Source organism: Tachysurus fulvidraco, chromosome 19 (genome assembly GCF_022655615.1).
Source record: "Tachysurus fulvidraco isolate hzauxx_2018 chromosome 19, HZAU_PFXX_2.0, whole genome shotgun sequence".
In the NCBI taxonomy this organism is placed as follows: Eukaryota; Metazoa; Chordata; class Actinopteri; order Siluriformes; family Bagridae; genus Tachysurus; species Tachysurus fulvidraco.
Window position 1 is genome coordinate 21,499,903 of NC_062536.1, and position 22,210 is coordinate 21,522,112.

The window sequence follows — 22,210 nt, forward strand, 5'->3', positions numbered from 1 at the left end:
TCCTTTTCTAAGTGATAAGAGTTCTGGTACTCACAGAACCGGGTCTCAAAGCAGTCTTTTTTGCCATAGATACCCATTATAACGTTTAGAGGTTTATAACTCAGCAAGCTTTCTAGCTATCTAACTCAAACTCAGCCAGCTTCTTTAGGGTGATACTCTGGACATAGGTTTAAATTGGTGGACCGACTGGCCTTTCAGTTTTCCCACAGCCTCCAGTATATGCAAAATCAAAAAAGTTCCACAACATTGGCCTGATATATCGAAACACTCAGCACAATAAGGTGAATTGTGACACAGGTGTTCGGGTATGAATTCATAGCGTGTGTGTGAGTGTTTGTGTATGTGTGTGTGTGTGTGTGTGTGTGTGTGTGTGTGTGTGTGTGTGTGTGTATGTCATTAATCACTTGTAGACATTTAATCACTTGTTTAAAAAAAATACATAAATAATTTATTTAAAATGTGACTAAATCTCGGCACAAGAACCTTTTGAAGGCTGTGGTATACAGTAAGAGATAAACCAAGGTGAATATTTCAGGACATCCGGAAAAACAAATTGTTTTAATAGAAATAAAACAAAATCAACATCAAAACTGGGCCAAATATACAGAGCTCCACTCGTGAATAAATTATTAATAATTTTAAGTAACATCACAAAATGTTTGATATATTCTAGAATTTTTAATTTCCAATTAAATATTTAAATTAATAAACACACATTTACTCTGGACTTCAGGATTATAAAAACTAAAAAATTTTAAATGATTATTTAATAATAATTTTTATTAAGAGCATTACAAGTTTGTATCCACAAGATGGCAGTAAAGAATTTACAAACTGAGATTTCTGTTTAGTGAAATATTTTCTCTCACATGAACTGCTGGGGGTGCTGATAGGATGCTGTTGTATTATTATTATTATTATTATTATTATTATTATTATTATTATTATTATTAATATAATAATATAGTTTTCATATAATATTATAAAGTTATAGATATGATTAATTATAGAAGTTTTTCTGAATACAACTACAACTCCTGATTTTTTTTTATGTCTGCTTGATCCCATGTTTAAAATTTTATGAAAGCAAAATGCTCACAAAATTTTGCACATTTTTGCTAAATATTAATAACATAAATACAAATTTTATAATAAATTATAATAATAAAAAATAATAATAATAGTTTCCAAGAGTGCAAATCAGTTAGATGCACTTTATATTAGAATTACATATGTGTGTTTTTTTTTTTTTACAGGGATTTCATTTATGTAATATTATGGAGGGTGAGTCCACATAAACCATGACAGTAACTGGCTGGGTGTCCAGATAAACACTTTATACCTGTGTATATTTCTATAAATCTGTACATCAAAGAGTTAGGAGAGAGAGAGCAGCTGTGTGTGTGTGTGTGTGTGTGTGTGTGTGTGTGTGTGTGTGTGTGTGTGTGTGTGTGTGTGTGTGTGTTGGAATTTTTTCAATAGGATGAAGAAGATTTTATACAGTTGAGTTATCGAGGGTTGCACTCACGGTGGTGCTGAGATTTGAACTCACAACCTTCTGATCAGAATATATTTTTACTGACTTAGATGTTCTATAATGTCACTGAACACAGATTCATCACTACAAGAGTCACATCAAATCACATCATCACATTATATTATAAAATAACTTTTACTTAATTACTTGTTTAAGAAAAAATACATAAAGAATTTATTAAAAATGCAAATAAAACTCTGCATAAGACACAATATTTACTAAGTATGGAAAGGAAAACGTTACATTTGATTGCATATTGTTTATTTAGACAAAATATTCTAATTTCTTGTCATTACCCATTATATACAAGGAGACAGGAAGTAGGGCTGCTGATGGTGCTGCAACTTTCAGGATTACTTTAACTGCAGCTGCTAAAATAATGTAACAAAGAGCTGATACACGAGACTCCTTCCATAAATGTTAAATTAACGTCTCCAATCAGAAAACATCACCATCAATGATTATACGCTGTTCTTTGTTATATAACATGTTTTAAATCAGTTTATTTTAGGTTTAGATAACGAGTAACGTCCATCCTACAAGTCCCTGTGAACAACGTTACTGTAGGAAAGATAACGTATTAGAACATTGAAGTTGTTTGTTGTATGTATGTTTATTAGTATGTTGAAGTCATAACTATTGTCAGAGCCGTGCTGTTGTAGGAAATTAATCAACACCTTCTAATTCCACAATTCATCCACACTGTGGTATAAATATTGTAATCTGCACTCATTCTGTTAAAAGAAAATGATTTTACTATCATTCAGGAAGTAATGTGGTAACTAATGTCAACTAATGAACCCTTATTATAAAGTTTTAGAAAAAAAAAACTGTCCAAGGGTGGATTCGAACCCCGAACCTCTGCATGCTAAACGGATTCACTAATGTGAAGAATGGCACGTCTAACAGTACCCAAGCTTTATTATATTAAAGTCATTCTTATCATTCTTTGTGATATACGTGTCATATCATGTCAAAAAATAATTATGTAATGTGAGGAGACAAAGAAAAAATGCGCTTAATTTTAATTAATGGGTGGCTCTTAAAAGAGCCGTTGCTGTTCTTAAAAGGACATTAGTTTAAAGTGAAATAAAAAATTATAAAAACTACACTGATAGTTGAAAACAACAAAAAGTTATACAAATGGCAGAAACAACAACATATGTGACCGCCGTGCTGTCCAAGGCACGCGACCACTAGGTTTAAGCATTAAATACACGGTTAAATGTTATAGTGTTTGAAAGCTTAGACTCTCGGGATTTTATTAAGCCCACACACAAAGCATAATGCGATTTATAGCCATCATACTAATTTAATCCAACTTGATAGTCACTGGAAATAGGCGGCGCTTACCTTTCTTCACTGGGGTAATATTTTCCAAAACAAATGCTTGTAAAAAATCCCCAAGAGTCTAAGGAACTGGAATATGTAAGGCTTTTAATCCAAAACGCTTTAATCCAAAACGCGTTTCTGACCGAAAAATGTACTTCCGTCCTTGATCTTTTTCTTCCAACGTTGTGTGATCTGACAGATTCACTGGTGTCTGCTGCCCTCTTTTGGATGTTAGCACATCTACAGAGAGATTCCCCATTCAAGTCTATGGGGGAAAAAACACCTCTTTGAACTTCCATACTGGGAATTCTGGAATTCTGATCGCTTACAAAATAGATAGCACACCTCTCCTCAATGAGCCGGTCGATTTGACACCTCATTTATTGGTCTAGGACAAAAGCTGCGGGACAGGTTACGCGCCGAAAAAGTGTCCGGAAGAAGAAGAAGAAGTATGAAGAGAATAAGAATGTGCTTTAGCAAGCACATTAATAATAATTAGCAAGCACATTAATGATAATAAGTATGCAAGAGAATAAGAATGTGCTTTGCAAGGACATTAATAATAGTAATAAGTATGCAAGAGAATAAGAATGTGCTTTGCAAGCACATTAATAATAATAATAATAAGTATGCAAGAGAATAAGAATGTGCTTTAGCAAGCACATTAATGAATTAAGAAATTAATGAAATGTCAAACCATTGATCTGACATATCCCAGTCAGCAAATTTCCTTTGGCCCAGATTTGGGCCAGATAAACAGCTGAGCTGTGGCCCAGATTAGTTTGTGTTTGTCGGCCCAGATATGGCCCACATCTCCTTTGCCAAAACTGAACCAAATCAGTGCCGTAAGTTTACCAAGCATGAGCCAAATGTAATTTTATGTGGCCCAAATATGGCACACCTCTTCTTTGAAAGAACTGAACCAAAGGAGTGCCATAACTCCACCAAACATGAGAAAAATAATACAATTTAATGTGGCCCAAATAAAAAAAATTGCCTTATATGCAAAAAAAAATTGCCTTATATGCAATTTTAGTATGGTTGAGTTTTGTTAAAATCTATTGGCCCATATGTGCCACACATGCAGCTGACAGTATGTAAAACTCTTATTTACTTAAAGGTAAATGAAACACTCAACAACAAATGTACTAAAAACAATTTACTTCAAAACAAGTGTTTAAATAATTACAGCTTTAAGAGTAAACATAAGAATACATTTAAGAATGCGTTTAACTCAGAGTAAGAAAAAAAAACACAAAAAAAATCAAATTAACTTGTACAGAGAACTTAAATTGAGTTTTGATGTGCCTAATGAGGGTCGGCAGTGTTTTGTTGGGCCTCGTGTTTCTTCATTCACTCCCTCCTACCCCCCCTCTCGGTCTCTGCAATAAAGATGAATTTAAATAATGCTAGCAGCAATACAATATGGAAGTTAGAGCTGGATAATGGGAGAAAAAGTAATTTAATATAAATTTCCTCCTTTAATATTTTAATTGCAATAATTAACCACATCTGATTGACCAAAAAAAATTTCCAGTATATTTTCGAAAGGAATTGCAAATTGTACAATTTTTTTTAAATTGTATGGGCCATAATAATACCATAATTTCTTATGACAAATTATTTAGATTTTGTTTTTAGAATACTTTTTCACCAGCTGGTTAAAATTTCCACTGGATGTATTCTGCTTTAAAAAAAAGACATGCATGACTTTCAGTGCATGAGACAGATTCCAAGGGACCGTCTGCAAAGTGCAAATCCTGAAAAGCGAATGCTAAAAAACAGTCAATAACCACCGTCACCAAATTCAGCTCACACATCACTGATGTCCTGATAGTTATACTACAACACTTACTTGGAGGAAATGTGTTTTACTTTTGGGGGGAATATTTTCATATAAACATAAAAATTATACAAAAAGACATTTCTCCCAAGTTGACTGTTTTTAGTATTCGCTTTTCGGGTTTTGCACTTTGCAGACGGTCCCTTGGTTCACAAATAGAGACATGTATTTTGTCCACCGCCGAGGAAAACTGATTTTGAGGAAAATTGGGTTGTAGCTGCCTCTCTACATTACTACGATAGAAAAGAGGTGTTATTTGTGTAGTAACAGCGTTTAGCTCAGGAGTTATTGACTTGGGAAACTCCAATCTGTGAATATGCGGCCAACTTTACTCATGCACTGTTGATTTATAGCCAAAAACATCGGAATTTAAAACGCCATACCAGCGGAGCCCTAGCGTACATTAAACTGTATTGTTAAACTGAGGAAAATATTAGCTAATTTGACCCCTTCCTCAATTAAACTAATAACTAAACGCTTAATAATATGCAATATTGACACATAATGCTGCATATTTCAATTATATGACTGTAAAGTGCCAATCACTCACCTGAACGTAGCTTACACAGTGTTATCTGGGCCATATAACTCAAAATGAGTTGTGAACCAAGAGAGCATTTCTCGCCGATTTTTAAGTTATGGCAAAACAAATATGGCCACAATTTGGCCCATATCTGTATAGCCATGCCACATCTAGGCCATATGTGCCAGATAATACCCACATGTGGCCCAAACGTAATTGCTATCTGGGATGTATGTCTTAGTTCCAAATGATCTAGGAGAGACGTACTTAAAACTCACATGTTTGATACGCGTTTTGGTTTGTGGAAATCCCTTTTCCACTCCCGCTACACCATCTTTCATATTGTTTAACACCAGTTTATTTATTTATTTATTTATTTGAAATTAGTTGTTGAAATTAATAAAAGGTTATAACATTGATCTGTCATATGTATGACTTTATTCCTAAATGTGTTAGGAGAAGAACTTAAAACTCACCCTCCCTCAGACTGAACGTTAGCCAACGATGTTATCTACAACATCACACACACACACACACACACACACACACACACACACACACACACACACACACACACACACACACACCCAATCACCCACACACCCCATCCACCTACACACACAAACACACACAAACAGACACACACATACCACGTTCCCTTCGGTTTTAGTCTTTAAATAGCCTATCATATCACCCTACACATATAACTTGTATGATTCATAGAGCATAGCTATGGCTGTTTGTCCAGATGCACCAAAAAAAATTAAAAAATATACTAAGTCAAGATTTGCAATTAAAATTTTAATCTTAAGACAAATAAATACTCACACTGAACATCCAGGAACACAGAGGTGTTGTGATCTCCATGCTGGTTTTGAGCTCTACAGTAATATAAACCACTGTGTGTAGAATCAGTCGTGTTGATGGTGAGATGGTCTCCGGTTCCTATCTGCTCTCCGTTCTCTCTGTACCAGGTGTAGTTCAGCACTGCTGGGTTTGCATCACTGCTACAACTCAGAGACACTGAACTGCCCAAAAGTACTGAATCAGATGGAGACACTGATACTGATGTGTTTCTAGGACCATCTGAAGGAGGAGGAACAGGATTTAGGAGACTCCATAAATCATTAAAGGTCTACTGAATGTAACTTGATTAAGATTAAACCCTTACACAGAACATGTAGAGTATAAGAGCTCCGTACTGATTTGTTCTAGAGCTGGTAGGTGGCAGTGCAGGTGAAATCGAGCCCATGATGCAGGTGAGTAACGTTGAAGTTCAGCTTTGAGGACCTGAAGCTGGTGTTGTGGTTCTGCTCCTGTCTTCTCTCCTCAGGCAGGAAGCTCCATGTAATAATAGGGGGTTTGAAGGGACATGGAGATCGAGCAGAGCAAATGAGACTCAGTGAAGTTCCCTCCACCACCTCATTGTGGTCCTACAGGGGCGGTTCTAGGATTTCATCTTTAGGGGGGTTTAGCCCTAAGTGAGAATTTAAAACAAAAAGAGTTTTATTTTTTATATTATACGACAACTCTGGTAATAAGAATAGTGAAATTTCACTGCTTTTGGTTGCCGTCTTTGCGTCTTTCCGCCGATTAACGTTATAGATAAACACCTCCAGCTCTGACTGCGCATGCACGCTGCACGTACCTGTGATTCTCCGTTCAAATAAAGCAGACAGCTGAAGACACACAAAGACTACAATACAGGGTGGCTGAGATCACACACAGGGGGGGCTGAAGCCACCCTAAAAAAGGTCCAGAACCGCCCCTGGTGTAGGGGCATCTGTATTCAGCCTGAACATAATGAAACAGGTGTATTGTTTACATGTATTTGACTGCATGCAGCACTGCGCAGACAAATCAATCTATGACATCAAATTTCCACGAGAGCCATTCAAAAGCTTATCACTCTCGCGTTGCATTGATCTCATGTGTCAATCAATCTGCGCTGCACAGGTTGTTAATCTCTCTATTGTGATATGCCTCAATGGCAAATAATCAGAACACCTTCCATGGTGCGCACTCGCTCCCCTAGAGATTTAACTGTTGTATTGTTAAGAACCTTCTGCACCTCAAATCTACAATTATGCATGAAGGTTGTGAGGAACAAAGGATTAGCGATTTCGCTTTAGTTTGAGGATCAAACTTCGGCAGAAATTTTAATTCTTTTTTGAGTTTGGAATAGCGTGATATTTATCCCAGATTAATTTCATTTCTATCTATTTCTTATAGCCATGCACATCTGTCATGTACTGATAATCTTAATCAGGGTCACCGAAGCCATCATATATTTGAATGAAGCAGATGCCAAATATTCAGGTTTAAATGTACCACTGCGAGGATATGTCAAAAATTGAGGTTGTGATTCAGTCCACCCTGCTAAATTAGCTAGCCAGGGGGTAGTATAACAACATAGACCACAATGGTTCATCCAGTCACAAGGAGTTTCCTCGTGGTCTGGCTTAGGATATTTTGTTCCTGAATTACCCATGTCCAACTATAGGTATAACTAATATTATTACACACAAACAACACAACACAATCAACACAACACAATCAACACAACACAATTGGAGACCAGCGACCGAGACAGAGAGGGTGATCAAATAAATTTATAGCCTCTAACCTTAGAGACATTTTCTGCACGTGCTATTCCACTGGTTCAATAACCAGTGATGAAATTCGATAATATTGATTTAGCTATACACGGATATGGATATCAGCACACGAGGTAAGTGCCTACACTTTGAACGATATGACAAGATACCAATCAGCACTTACCCGAATACTGATAACCCCAATATAGATACCAGTACACGAGGAAAGTGCCTATACTTTAACCGGTATGACAAGATACCAAATCAGCACTTACTCGAGTACTGGTATCCCGGACGAGGCCCCAAGAACTGTAAGGAATTCTCATCAGCCGCTTGGGCAGGATCACTAAATTCAGCCTCTTGTCCTCTGCTCGGTTTCTGTTCTCCACAAGCTTTTGGGGAAGTCTCAATGAAACACACGAATCAGTCTTTAAAAGAGAAGTTCCAAAGTTTATTAGGTAAAACAGAGATATATAGTCGTACAAGAAGGGAGGGGGGGTGTAGTGGGTGTGTGTATTGGTATGTGTGTGTGTGTGCATCTGTGTTTATGTGTACCTACACTCCCTTTATTTCCTATCCTTTTAACACAGAATGTTTAAGGCAGGGGTGTTTTATGGCAGGACCATTTGTTGTAGAGCTGCTTATGGTAGTGTGTGTGTGTGTGTGTGTGTGTGTGTGTGTGTGTGTGTGTGTGTGTGTGTGTGTGTGTGTGTGTGTGTGTGAGTGTGTGAGAGAGAGAGAGAGAGAGAGAGAGAGAGAGAGAGAGAGAGAGAGAGAGAGAGAACAATATGCTCTGTACAGAAAGTCTACAACATTATCAGAGAAGATTAAGTATTTTTTACAATTATTCTCACATAGATCAAAGTGAATGATCTTCTCAGCTGTCCTCACTGTCCTCTGCAGGGTCTGGCGAACCGAGATGGTGCAGTTCTCAAACCAGACAATGATGCAGCTGCTCAGGATGATCTCAAAGGTCTCTCTGTAGAATGTGGTCAGGATGGGGGGAGGGAGATGGGCTTTTCTCAGTCTTAGTAAGAGGTAGAGATTCTGCTGTGCTAACGGAGCTGGTGTTGAGTGACCAGGTTAAGTTCGGAGAGAGAGAGAGAGAGAGAGAGAGAGAGAGAGAGAGAGAGAGAGAGAGAGAGAGAGAGAGAGAGGTGAAAACTGTTAGGCACCTTCGATCTGAAGTTAGGACTGTTAAATATAAGATCTCTTGTATCTAATGCTCTTATGGATGATGGAATGGTTACAGATCAGAAGTTTAGTGTTCTGTGTTTAACAGAAACATGGGTCAAACCAAATGAGTTTGTATTACAAGTATTGTAGCTCTACTTAAAAGGAAAGTAATTAGAGAGAGAAAATTTGCACCTTGGTATAATGACAACACACAAAATTGTAAAACAATCAGCTAGGAAATTAGAACATAAATGTCCTCAAACTAAATTATCAGTATTTCGATTAGCATGGAAGGAAAGCCATGGCTTTTTTCATTGCTACAAAAAAATAATGCTGCTAGATCGGTTTCACTTTGATTATAAAATACTATTACTAACCTATAAAGCACTTAATGGTCACACGCCACAGTACTGAGAGATCTTTTAGTTTTTTATGATCCGTCACACCTACTTCGATCAAAGGGTGCAGGATATTTGGTAGTACCTCAAGTACAAAAGTCTCCAGCAGGGGGCAGAGCTTTTTCTTACAGAGCCCCACTGTTATGGAACAGACTGCCAATTAGTGTTTGTGGCTCAAACACAGTGTCAGTATTTAAGTCCAGGATAAAAACACATTTGTTTCGCTTAGATTTTTATGAATAGCTTTTCTCAGGTAAAGGAGCAGATCTGGAGGGTTAATGGTCATAGAGTGTTTGGTGAACTGGGATGTCTGGATGTTGTCTCCTTACCATTAACTCTCTTTACTCTTTACTCACTGTATGTGTGTGTGTGTGTGTGTGTGTGTGTGTGTGTGTGTGTGTGTGTATGTGTGTGTGTGTGTGTGTGTGTGTGTGTGTGTGTGTGTCAGAGGTGGGAAGTAACGGAGTAAAAATACTTCGTTACTGTACCTAAGTACATTTTTCTGGTATCAGTACTTTACTCCACTATTTTTTTTCGGACAACTTTTCACTTTTACTCATTACATATTTACACAAATATCTGTACTTTTTACTTCTTACATTTTCAAAATGGACTCGTTACTTTTAGTATTATTTCTACTTTTAGTATTCATTTAGTATATCATTTGTAAAACATCACAATAATTTTGAGTTGTTTTCAAGGACAGAGCCGGAATCTCCCTACAGTTTGGGATATGGCCTTGGTGATATACTTGGTATACATTATATTTCCAAAAGTATTGGGCCACCTGACCTTTCTGGTTGTTTTCTGATCTCATCTCTAATGAACACCTTTGGGATGAATGTGAACGCTGACTCCTTCCTACCTCACCTACATCAGTGCCTGACTTTCGTAACACACTTGTGGCTGATGAACACAAATATCCATAAGCACACTCCAAAATTATTTATACATACACACACACACACACATTATCGTCTCTGGCGTCGGCACAACACGGGAAGCAGCAGTCTACCGGTTCTAAGCCGTAGCTCGATTGGCGTAGATCTTGGCGCCAGGGGCTGCTTTCGATGGTGGGAGAGATCACCATGTCTCATTGGACAGCTACCGCCCACCTCAAGCTGGGCAGCCCCCAGTCAATAAGGTGCTGTCCTGCCATAGCCTGCTTGCTTCACTGGGTGCGTGGAAGAATATATCAAACATTAAGTAATCTTACTTAAAATTCTTTATGTATTTTTTTTAAAACAATCAATTAAATAAAAGTTATTTTATAATATAATGACATGATGTGATTTAAGTGACTTTTGTAGTGATGAATCTGTGTTCAGTGTCATTATAGAACATCTCAGGCAGTAAAAATAAATAAATATTTATATACTGATCAGAAGGATGAGAGTTCAAATCTCAGCACCACCCTGAGCTCGGCCCTAAACCCTCAAAAACTCAACTGTATAAAATCTTAATCTTAATGAATAAACGCCAACAGACAAACACACACACACACACACACACACACACACACACACACACACACACACACACACACACACCCACACACACACACACACACACACACAGCTGCTCTCTCCTAACTCTTTGATATACAGATTTTTAGAAATGCACACAGGTATAAAGTGTTTAGGATCAAGTAATTAAAACACTTCTATAATCACTCATATCTGTAACTTTGTAATATTAGAAGTTGTATCTATAATAATAATAATAATAATAATAATAATAATAATAATACAGCAGCATCCTAACAGCGCCCCCAGCAGGTCATGTGAGAGAAAATATTTCACTAAACAGAAATCTCAGTTTGAAAAGTCTTTACTGCCATCTTGTGGATACAAAATTGTAATGCTCTTAATAAAAATTAGTAAAATAATCATTTAAAATGATTAATCTTTCTCATCCTGAAGCCTGGTGTACATGTATGTTTATTAATTTAAACATTTAATTGGAAATTAAATACTAAAAATTCTATAATATAGCAAACATTATGTAATATTACTTAAAATTATTAATAAATAAATTTATACATGAGTAGAGCTCCGTATACTTGGCCTACAATATATTCACCTTGGTTTATTTCTTATACCACAGCTTTCAAAAGATTCTTCAGTAAATTTCTCTTGTTTCTGATGTGATTTTCACAACTTATATTTAATTTAACTACATTATAGATAACTGTTATTACAGCTCAATAATATTTATTACTATTGTGTATTAATGAACATATTTATACTATAATCTCTGTGTGTTTATTTTGTGTTCAGTTGTAAATGTTACGAACTTTTACGAACATTCCTACAAACTTTTCTTTTTGTAGAAATGACATTATTTACATTGACATTATTTACTGTAAAGTGTCACTATATGAGGATGAGGTTCAAATCTTCCTCATATCATCTCAGGGAGTTTTTTCTCACCATCGTCACCTCCGGCTTGCTCATCAGGGATAAATATTAATTATATTTTAAACTTTGTAATTTTAATTCTATATGTTTATATATTTGTAAAGCTGCTTGGAGACAATGTCCATTGTTTAAAGGTTTATACTCTGTTTTCCATTTTTTGATGTAATGTCTCATGAATGTTGTGTAATGTTTATATATTTCTGTCTGTGTGTCTGATCTGAAAGCATGATGGTTAGATGGTTTAGATGGTTGATATTGACAGTGTAATGAGTCTGTCTGTGTTCTGACAGTACAGTTTGGATTTATTTATTTGAAAATTGGATTCGGTTTTGTATTTAATATCTGAAAAAAATCGGTGAATCCACAAGATGGCAATAAAACACATCCAATGAAAAGTTCAGAATGAACCAATCAGATTAGATCTCATGTTTAATACTAATTACCTGTGCAAGAAGTTGTGCTGAAGCAACACCATCCTCTCTGCTTCTGAAGTTAGAGTCCAGTGCCATGGCAAGCATTACTCCGGATCATTCTATGGGACTCTGGCCTTCACTGCCTTCCTGCCCATCAGACCTTAAAGGTTTTATTTGCCCATTCCACCACTACAGATTTTGCATGCTGGGTAAATACACCTACAGGAAGTACAGGATTTGCAGCTCAGGAGCTTATAGTTAAAGTTTATTTATCACTACACATCTATCCCTAATGATCAAGCCTGAGGTGACGGTGGTGAGGAAAAACTGCCTGAGATGATAAGAGGAAGAAACTCAAGTTCCCCGATGGTTTTGGATAGTTACGGTTTCTGTAAATTGTAAAACTAAATTGTAAACATTAAGGTGTTTACAGAGCGACAAGCTGAAAACAAATGAATGGAATCATGAGATTTATTAAGATCAGTGGATTAAAATATAGGATATAGAGATGAGGAGAAATGTAGAATTAATTCTCTTCACACTCCATCACAGTAGGTGGCGGTATGAAGCTATGAAGTTTAAAGTCCACTTTAAAGACAATCTTTAAAAACCATACACATTTATGTATATGTATATTTATGCATATGTTTATACATTATTTCTCTGTCTATATTTTATATTTTTATATAGTTTTCTTATATAGTTTATACTTTTTATTATAATTCTATTTTTTATTTATTACGTTACTTTCTTTGCTTTTTTTAAAAATACTTTTTATTCTTATACCGGACATTTGCATAAAGCAATAAAAATGAACAAAGTGTGAGAAAGTCTCTTCCCAACACTGATATGATTCCTGCAGAGCTAATCAGAGCACCGACAGCTCTGTGGATCAGCACACCGGCAGGCAGGTGGTGAAGGTGGTGTAGGGAGAGGAAACAAGAGTGAGGATGATGCACTAGGATACAGGCCAGGCTAAGTTGTTGTACCGCACTAGACTTGTGCCTTAGAACTGTTTAGTCGTCTCTACACCGTGTCACACGGCTCTTATATCAGATCTAATCTCTCTGTGTTTAACACGGCTAAGATTAGATTATAGTTAACGTGAGTTAAGTCTCTTTATCGGGTTCGTCACTGAAAAAAGTCCAAACGTCACTTTCAGTTATTCGGCCCAAAGGAAACCAGGACAAAGTTTTAGAGCAGAAAAGATGAACTTGGTCGATAACGATAAGATAAGAGAACAAACACAATTCACTAAACAGAAGTGTGTGTGTGTGTGTGTGTGTGTGTGTAGAAGGGATGTGTAACTGATGTAGTTACAGTGTGTTTATCAGTGTGTGTATCTGCTCTGTGCAGCTGTCAGGAATTAATGCTGTACGACAGCCGTTTCCTCTCTCTGACATCAGTGTGTGATGTGGTCGACTCTCATCAGAGACAGGAGGTGGAGCTCTGTTCATCAGTCACGCACCTCAGAGACAGGAGGCGGAGCTCTGTTCATCAGTCACACACCACAGAGACAGGAGGCGGAGCTCTGTTCATCAGTCACACACCACAGAGACAGGAGGTGGAGCTCTGTTCATCAGTCACACACCACAGAGACAGGAGGTGGAGCTCTGTTCATCAGTCACACACCTCAGAGACAGGAGGTGGAGCTCTGTTCATCTGTCACACACCACAGAGACAGGAGGTGGAGCTCTGTTCATCAGTCACACACCACAGAGACAGGAGGCGGAGCTCTGTTCATCAGTCACACACCTCAGAGACAGGAGGTGGAGCTCTGTTCATCAGTCACACACCTCAGAGACAGGAGGCGGAGCTCTGTTCATCAGTCACACACCTCAGAGACAGGAGGTGGAGCTCTGTTCATCAGTCACACACCACAGAGACAGGAGGCGGAGCTCTGTTCATCAGTCACACACCTCAGAGACAGGAGGTGGAGCTCTGTTCATCAGTCACACACCACAGAGACAGGAGGTGGAGCTCTGTTCATCAGTCACACACCACAGAGACAGGAGGCGGAGCTCTGTTCATCAGTCACACACCACAGAGACAGGAGGTGGAGCTCTGTTCATCAGCTCTGACGTTATTTTGATATATATGGAGAAAGTGAAAGATGCCTCATCTGATTTGTTATTGAGGCTGTGTGATGATTTCCTCTCATCTTTCTAATAAGGTAACAGTGCGTGTGATTGGCGGCCGTCTCTCTCCCTCTGTCTGTCTCTCTGTCTGTCTCTCTGTAGGGGGCTGAATGAGGGGATACACTTCTCTCAGTCTCTCTGGGCGAGTGGAGGTGAACACATCGTGTACAGCGAGGAGGGAGATGGAAATCTGTCTGACTTTAATTCTTCTCTCATCCACACTCACACTCACAGCAGCTGGTAAGTTCACACTGATTATTCACACGAAAACATCACACACTTCTCACTTTAACAGTAGGGACCAGTTTTAATCATGACATGAAGAAAGTTTCCTGGAGTGATTGTAACTTTATAAACAGTGAAAGTGTTTTATCTTTATAGAATATAAAAAGCTGTACATGAGAGTACACACATCATCCTCAGGGTTTGTTCTGAGGCCTCACTTATAAAATCAGAGAGAGATTAATGTTTAGAGTTTAGACATGATTTAGTGTGAGTAAAAAAAACAACTGAACTAACATGTGTGTGTGTGTGTGTGTGTGTGTGTGTGTGTGTGTGTTTGTGCGTGTGTGTGTGTTTGTGAGAGAGAGAGAGAGAGAGAGAGAGAGAGAGAGTGAGTGTGTGTGTGTGTGTGTGTGTGTGTGTGTGTGTGTGTGTGTGTGTGTGTGTGTTAGTGAGCAAATGTGTGTGAGTGTGTGTGTGTGTATATGTGTGTGTGTGTGCGTGTGTGTGTGTGTGTGTATGTGTGTGAGTGAGTGTGTCTGTGTGTGTGTGTGTGTGTGTGTGTTTGTGTGTGTGTGATTAAGTGTGTGTATGTGTGTGAATGGTTTTTAGTGAGCAAATGTGTGTGTGTGTGAGTGTGTGTGTGTGTGAGTGTGTGTGAGAAAGTGTGTGTGAATGTGTGTGTGTGTGCGAGTGTTTGTGAGTGTGTTAGTGAGCAAATGTGTTTGTGAGATTTAAAAAAAAATGTTTTAAGTGCTTACATTTTCAAACACAGTATTAGTGGATACTCTCTCTCTCTTTCTCTCTCTCTCTCTCTCTCTCTCTCTCTCTCTCTCTCTCTCTTTCTCTCTCTCTCAGACAGTGTGAGGTTGGTGAATGGTGGAAGTCGCTGTTCTGGGAGAGTGGAGGTTCTTCATGATGGACAGTGGGGAACAGTGTGTGATGATGACTGGGATAAGAACGATGCTGCAGTGGTTTGTAGAGAGCTGCGCTGTGGGAAGGCTGTAAATGCACTGCGTTCTGCTCACTTTGGACCAGGATCAGGACCAATCTGGGAGGCGCGTTGTAGTGGATCAGAGTCGACAATGAAGAACTGTGGGTCACTTCGGCGTGTAGGTAACTGTAATCATGATGAAGATGCTGGAGTCACCTGCTCAGGTAAACTTCTGTGTTTAGAACAAACATTACTATTAGTTACATTATTATTATTGATTCATTTTAATTTGCCAATAAATAAACTTTATTCAAATTTAGATGTTTATGTAAGTATATTTTAAACACAATATATTTATTTTAACTATATTTGATAACAATTTGAAATTTGACTGGGAGCCAGTGCATTGTGGATAAGATAGGAGTGATGTCTTTATATCTTCTGGGTCTTCTAGAAGAAATATCTCGATTTTATCTCATTATATTACAGTCTACATTTATTGCCTGATATCATCACATTCAGGTGATCAACGAAGCCAAATGAACAAAGTCAAAGTGTTCATTCAGGAAAGTGGGAAAGTGAAAAATACAACAAATTAAATGAAATGACATACTGCTAATTACGGTGACCCATACTCAGAATTTGTTCTCTGCATTTAACCCATCCAAAGTGCACACACAGCAGTGCACACACACCGTGAACACACACCCGGAACAGTTGGCAGCCATTTATGCTGCGTTGGCTGGGGAGCGGATGGGGGGTTTGGTGGCTTGCTCAAGGGCACCTCAGTCGTGGCCGGACCGAGATTCGAACCCACAATTGTAGTGTTATTAGTCAGACTCTCTAAACATTAGGCCACGACTTCCCCCTAAAACATTAGAAAATCACCAAAATATAAATCACCTGTAAATTACAAGGTGAGTGCAGATGATTTGTTTCAGGTGACACCCACAAAAGTCCATAAAATGCCACATTCACAGGCCTGAAAAAGCAAATCCAGTGAAATCTCAGCACCTGAAAAGGCCAAATAATGAGAAAATTACAGAGTGAACTCAGAATCAACTTAGAGTTAGTTCAGAGTCAGCTTAGTTTAAATTCACAGTCAATAAAGTGAAATGTGAAGCAAAAAAAAGATTAAGAAAGAAATTACTGCTAATAACCAGCATTTCTCTGCTGATGGGTCAACCATGAAAAAAGATCTTTGTTTGTCTTAAAATGGGTTTGAGTTGCTGTTTTTCTCAGTATATATGTGCAGAAATACCAGAATATAGTTTAGGTGTATATGAAACAACAGGTCTAAAAAACACATATCAGTTATATGAATAGAGTCTGATCAAACAAGTGCTTATATTTACATACACAGTATTAGTACTCTTTCTTTCTCTCTCTCTCTCTCTCTCTCTCTCTCTCTCTCTCTCTCGCTTGTCACTCTTTCTGTCTGTCTGTCTCTCTTTCTTTCTCTCTCTCTCTCTCTCTCTCTCTCTCTCTCGCTGTCACTCTTTCTGTCTCTCTCTCTCTCTCTCTCTCTCTCTCTCTCTCTCTCTCACACACACACACACACACACACACACACACACACACACTGTCACTCTCTCTGTCTCTCTGTTTCTCAGTCTATCTCTCTCTCACTCTCTGTCTCTCTCTTTCTCTCTCTCTCTCTCTCTCAGACAATGTGAGGTTGGTGAATGGTGGAAGTCGCTGTTCTGGGAGAGTGGAGGTTCTTCATGATGATCAGTGGGGAACAGTGTGTGGTGATGACTGGGATATGGACGATGCTGCAGTGGTGTGTAGAGAGCTGCGCTGTGGGGAGGCTGTAAATGCACCACAAGAAGGTCACTTTGGACCAGGATCAGGACCAATCTGGATGGATGAAGTGAGCTGTAATGGATCAGAGTCGACACTGAAGGACTGTAGATCAAATGGGTGGGGGGGGAGTTACTGTGATCATGATGATGATGCTGGAGTCACCTGCTCAGGTAAACTTGTGTGTTTAGAACAAACATTACTTATACATTATTATTATTATTATTGATTAATTTTATTTTGACCAATAAATAAACTTTATTAAAATTTAGAAATTCCTGAATATAGTTCAGGTGTATATGAAACAACAGGTCTAAAAAACACGTCAGTCTTATGAATAGAGTCTGATCAAACAAGTGCTTACATTTACATACACAGTATTAGTACACACACTCTCTCTCTCTCTCTCTCTCTCTCTCTCTCTCAGACAATGTGAGGTTGGTGAATGGTGGAAGTCGCTGTTCTGGGAGAGTGGAGGTTCTTCATGATGGACAGTGGGGAACAGTGTGTGGTCTTAACTGGGATATGAACGATGCTGCAGTGGTGTGTAGAGAGCTGCACTGTGGGGAGGCTGTAAATGCACCACAATATGGTCACTTTGGACCAGGACCAGGACCAATCTGGATGGATGATGTGCGCTGTAATGGATCAGAGTCGACACTGAAGGACTGTTTGTCATCAGGTTTGGGGGAAAGTAACTGTGGCCATGATAAAGATGCTGGAGTCACCTGCTTAGGTAAACCAATGTATTTGTAAAAATAACTATTACATTTAGATTATTAACCAGATTGTTATGATACATTTAATTAGTGCATTCATTTTTATTGCGATCACTATTTTTTAACATAAAGCATTTTGATTTATGTTGGAATGATTTCATGAAATTTTGCTGTATTATGTTGAAAAGCTGAATAGGATTTAGACATCAACCATAACAGATGACAGGACTGAAGTAAACACTGTATCTCTCTCTCTCTTTCTATCTCTCTCTCTCTCTCCCTCATGCTCTCTCATGCTCTCTCATTCTCTCTCTCTCTCTCTCTCTCTCTCTCTCTCTCTCTCTCTCTCTCTCTCTCTCTCTCTCTCTCTCTCTCAGACAGTGTGAGGTTGGTGAATGGTGGAAGTCCCTGTTCTGGGAGAGTGGAGGTTCTTCATGATGGACGGTGGGGAACAGTGTGTGGTGATGACTGGGATATGAACGATGCTGCAGTGGTGTGTAGAGAGCTGCACTGTGGGGAGGCTGTAAATGCACCACAATACTTTGGACCAGGATCAGGACCAATCTGGATAGATGATGTGAGCTGTAATGGATCAGAATCGACACTGAAGGACTGTGGGTCAGATGGGTGGGGGGAAAGTGACTGTGGACATGATGAAGATGCTGGAGTCACCTGCTCAGGTAAACTTCTGTATTTAGAACAAACATTACTAAGTTACATTATTATTATTGATTAATTTAAATTTGAGCAATACATAATCTGTATTAAAATTGAGATGTTTATCTAAGTATACTTTAAACACAATAGATTTATTTAAGCTACATTTGATAACATTGTAATGATTTCTTTATGTTCTGTCTTGTTGAAAACAATATTTACACAATTAAATAAAACACAGGTCAGAATTCGAGACTCATTGCTGGTCCTCACTGGTGCTCTGGGAGAGTGGAGGTGTTTCATGGACGTTCCTGGTACACAGTGTGTGATGCTGACTTTGACCATGTGTCGAGGTTGCAGAGGTTGTGTGTCGAGACCTGGACTGTGGGATTCCTGTGAAGGTTCTGGGATCAGCTGCTTTTGGCCGAGGGGAGGGTCAGGTGTGGACAGAGGAGCTTCAGTGTAGAGGAAACGAATCTGAGATTAGCTTCTGTCCAACATCATCTTCACTCAATCACTCAACCTGTTCCCATGACAACGATGTGGGATTAATGTGTTCTGGTTAAGTATCATGATGTAACTCCTGTTTAAATAGAGACCACATAGCTGTCAATCAAACTTTAAGGTGCCTGTGTTAATGTTCCTCTTTCACTGAGCTCTCGGCTGTTTGTTCAGGTTACACAGAGGCTCGGCTGGTGAACGGACCGGACTCCTGTTCTGGTCGAGTGGAGCTCCTGTACCTCGGTGTGTGGGGCACAGTATGTGCTGTAAGCTGGGATATGAGAGCTGCAGATGTTCTGTGTGCACAGCTGGATTGTGGGAGTGCTGTGGCTGTGGTGGAGGTGGACTGGTTTGGGGAGGGGAGTAACAACATCTGGGCTGATGTGTTTGATTGTCAGGGGAAGGAGACACACCTATCACAATGTGACGTCTCATCATGGAGTCGAGCTGCATGCTCTCATAAACATGACGCTGGAGTCATCTGTAATGGTGAGATATTAACATCACATACACCACGTTACTGAATAAAGTCAGAGTTCATTACAATATTTAAATGACCTTCTTCTGCTTCAGGATCCTCTGTGGCACTTCATGAGAGGCGAGTGCGGTTGTCTGGAGGGAGCGAGTGTCAGGGGGAGGTGGAGATTTATTTCATTCAGGACTGGAGGAGAGTTCTCCTGGACTCGTGGAGTCTGTCTGAGGCGTCTGTGCTCTGCAGACAGCTGGGCTGTGGCTCTGTGCTGAACTACCGCTCCTCTCCATCCACCACTGAACACAAACACATGTGTGTAACAGGTTTCAGCTGCTCTGGGAGTGAAGAACATCTGAGGAACTGCAGCAGTGCACAAGCTGAACCTGTCAACTGCAGCTCCGGGGAACAGCTCTACATCACCTGTTCAGGTGTGCGACACATTACCTTTGTTTTTATAAATCTTCTATTGAAGTTACAGATAAAATAAATATTTTATCAAGTTATAGAAGTTTTGTTTAATTGATAAAATAAAAATAAATCACCTAATTTTTATGTTTTTTTTGCCACAACGCAGGTATTTTTAACCCCACCAACAGCTCCATCAGGCTGGTTGGTTCTGGGGGAGACTGTGCAGGAAGGCTGGAGGTTTTCCACAGCGGTTCGTGGGGGACTGTGTGTGATGACTCGTGGGGTATTGAGGATGTTCAGGTGGTGTGCAGACAGCTGCAGTGTGGAGAGGCCCTCAGTAACCACATACCAGCCTGGTTTGGTCCTGGAACTGGGTCCATATGGCTGAATGAGGTGGAGTGTGAGGGGAACGAGACGTCCCTGTGGAACTGCAGATATCAGCTGTGTGAAGAGGGTGAATGTGGACACCATGAGGACGTAGGAGTCGTCTGCTCAGGTACAGTGTGATGACTGACAATAAACCTGTTAGATATGTATATGTTTTATTTCAAAACTGAGGCCCAAAGTTCCTGAAATTCAACATGATAGTAAGGACTTGTTAATAAATGTAATCCATCTTAAATATATTTTTACATAAAGGTAATTTTACACATATTTAACTGTGTGGATAAAACAGGACGTTTTCAAATGAAGTGTAAGTCGTCCTTCTCTCACCAGAGTTTAAAGAGATCCGACTCACGGAGTGCTGTGAGGGGAATCTGGAAGTGTTCTACAATGGAACCTGGGGTAATGTGTGTTACAATCAGATGGCTGATGAGACGGCAAACATGGTGTGTGGAGAGCTGAACTGTGGAAGACTTGGCAGTCTGTCATACACTGAAGCACGAGTAAAATCTGCTCCTAACTGGCTGGATCATGTGAAATGTAGGAAACACGACTCTAATCTGTGGCAGTGTCCATCTTCACCCTGGGGACAGAACAGTTGTAATAATCAGAATGAAGTGGTTCATATTACCTGCACAGGTGAGTGGATTCAGACTTTTCTGGTTCTGTACATTGTCATAACCTGCATGTGAAAAATTAATTCATTGATTTTATTACTGCAGATGATGGAAAGTCTTCACGTCCACCAGAAAACTGCTCTTTACTTCCCTCTCAAAAAACACTGCTCAAGTAAGGAGATATAAGGAGAAGCTTTTAGTCCTGTTCTTCATGTGGATTTGATGGTGACAGAAGAGATTTCCTCTTGTATTTATAAAATCATTTTAAGAGAATTTTAATGTATTTCCTCATAGATCCATCCTGAGGACATCAATCTTTCTCACATTTCATGAAAACCAATCCATCAGAGATAAAATCAGTAAACAGAAACCAAAGTCTGATCTTACTGCTTCAGATGATTTTATTCAGCAGACAATTAATTTATTTATCACACATCAAAGTTAGCAGCTGGATTTCAGGATGTTTGTAGTTAGTTGGTATAAGATTCTTTTTCAGAACACCACAAAACCTGTTTTTAGTAAACTAGACCATGTTGAGTATAATATAAGGTTAGATGGTCATGGTGTTGTAGTGAGCTGTGTGACTGGAGCTGTTATTCAGTATTGGTGTGTTTCCTCTTGTGTGATGTGTGTGATGTAGAACACTGGTCTCTCAGGCTGAGTGGAGGAAAGGGAAGCTGCTCTGGGAGGTTGGAGGTGTATCATAACTCTACGTGGGGCTCCGTTTGTGATGATCAGTGGAACATCATGAACGCTCAGGTGGTGTGCAGACAGCTGGGTTGTGGGTCGGCACTGAGTGCTGATGATCAGTTTGGTTCTGGTGAAGGGACTTTCTGGCTGAACAGAGTGAAGTGTCGAGGGGATGAGATTCACCTGTGGGACTGTCATCATTCCCTGAAGAAACACACTGACTGCTCTCCTGCTGGAGTCACCTGTGCAGGTCAGAGGGGTGTGCTAACTTTTCAGCTTTCTGTCTCAGTGATAAGACTTGATAACTTTTATTTAGAATCTTAGATGTTTGATTGAAATCTCAGACCCTGAACTGTAAACACTGATCAGCATGTCATAAACCTTATTGAGTAACAGTTTATTTTTATTGTGAGACAAAGTGTTTTT

General features: G+C 39.1%; 2 protein-coding genes, 1 long non-coding RNA gene and 1 pseudogene across 7 annotated transcripts in view; 2 read left to right on the forward strand and 2 right to left on the reverse strand.

Annotated features, from left to right (window-relative positions):
* Positions 1-22,210, reverse strand: part of LOC113650187 (B-cell receptor CD22-like) — a 1,781,460-nt gene that overhangs the window by 682,899 nt on the left and 1,076,351 nt on the right. The gene's annotated exons all lie outside the window — the stretch shown is intronic.
* Positions 1-22,210, forward strand: part of LOC113663360 (antigen WC1.1-like) — an 870,979-nt gene that overhangs the window by 388,397 nt on the left and 460,372 nt on the right. The window lies entirely within an intron of this gene.
* Positions 6,162-6,450, reverse strand: LOC125139599. The gene is made up of 2 exons (XR_007138629.1): positions 6,407-6,450; positions 6,162-6,321 (listed from the first exon to the last, which is right to left on the reverse strand). It is a non-coding gene; the product is annotated as an uncharacterized LOC125139599 (long non-coding RNA).
* Positions 14,425-22,210, forward strand: part of LOC125139576 — a 12,964-nt pseudogene continuing 5,178 nt past the window's right edge.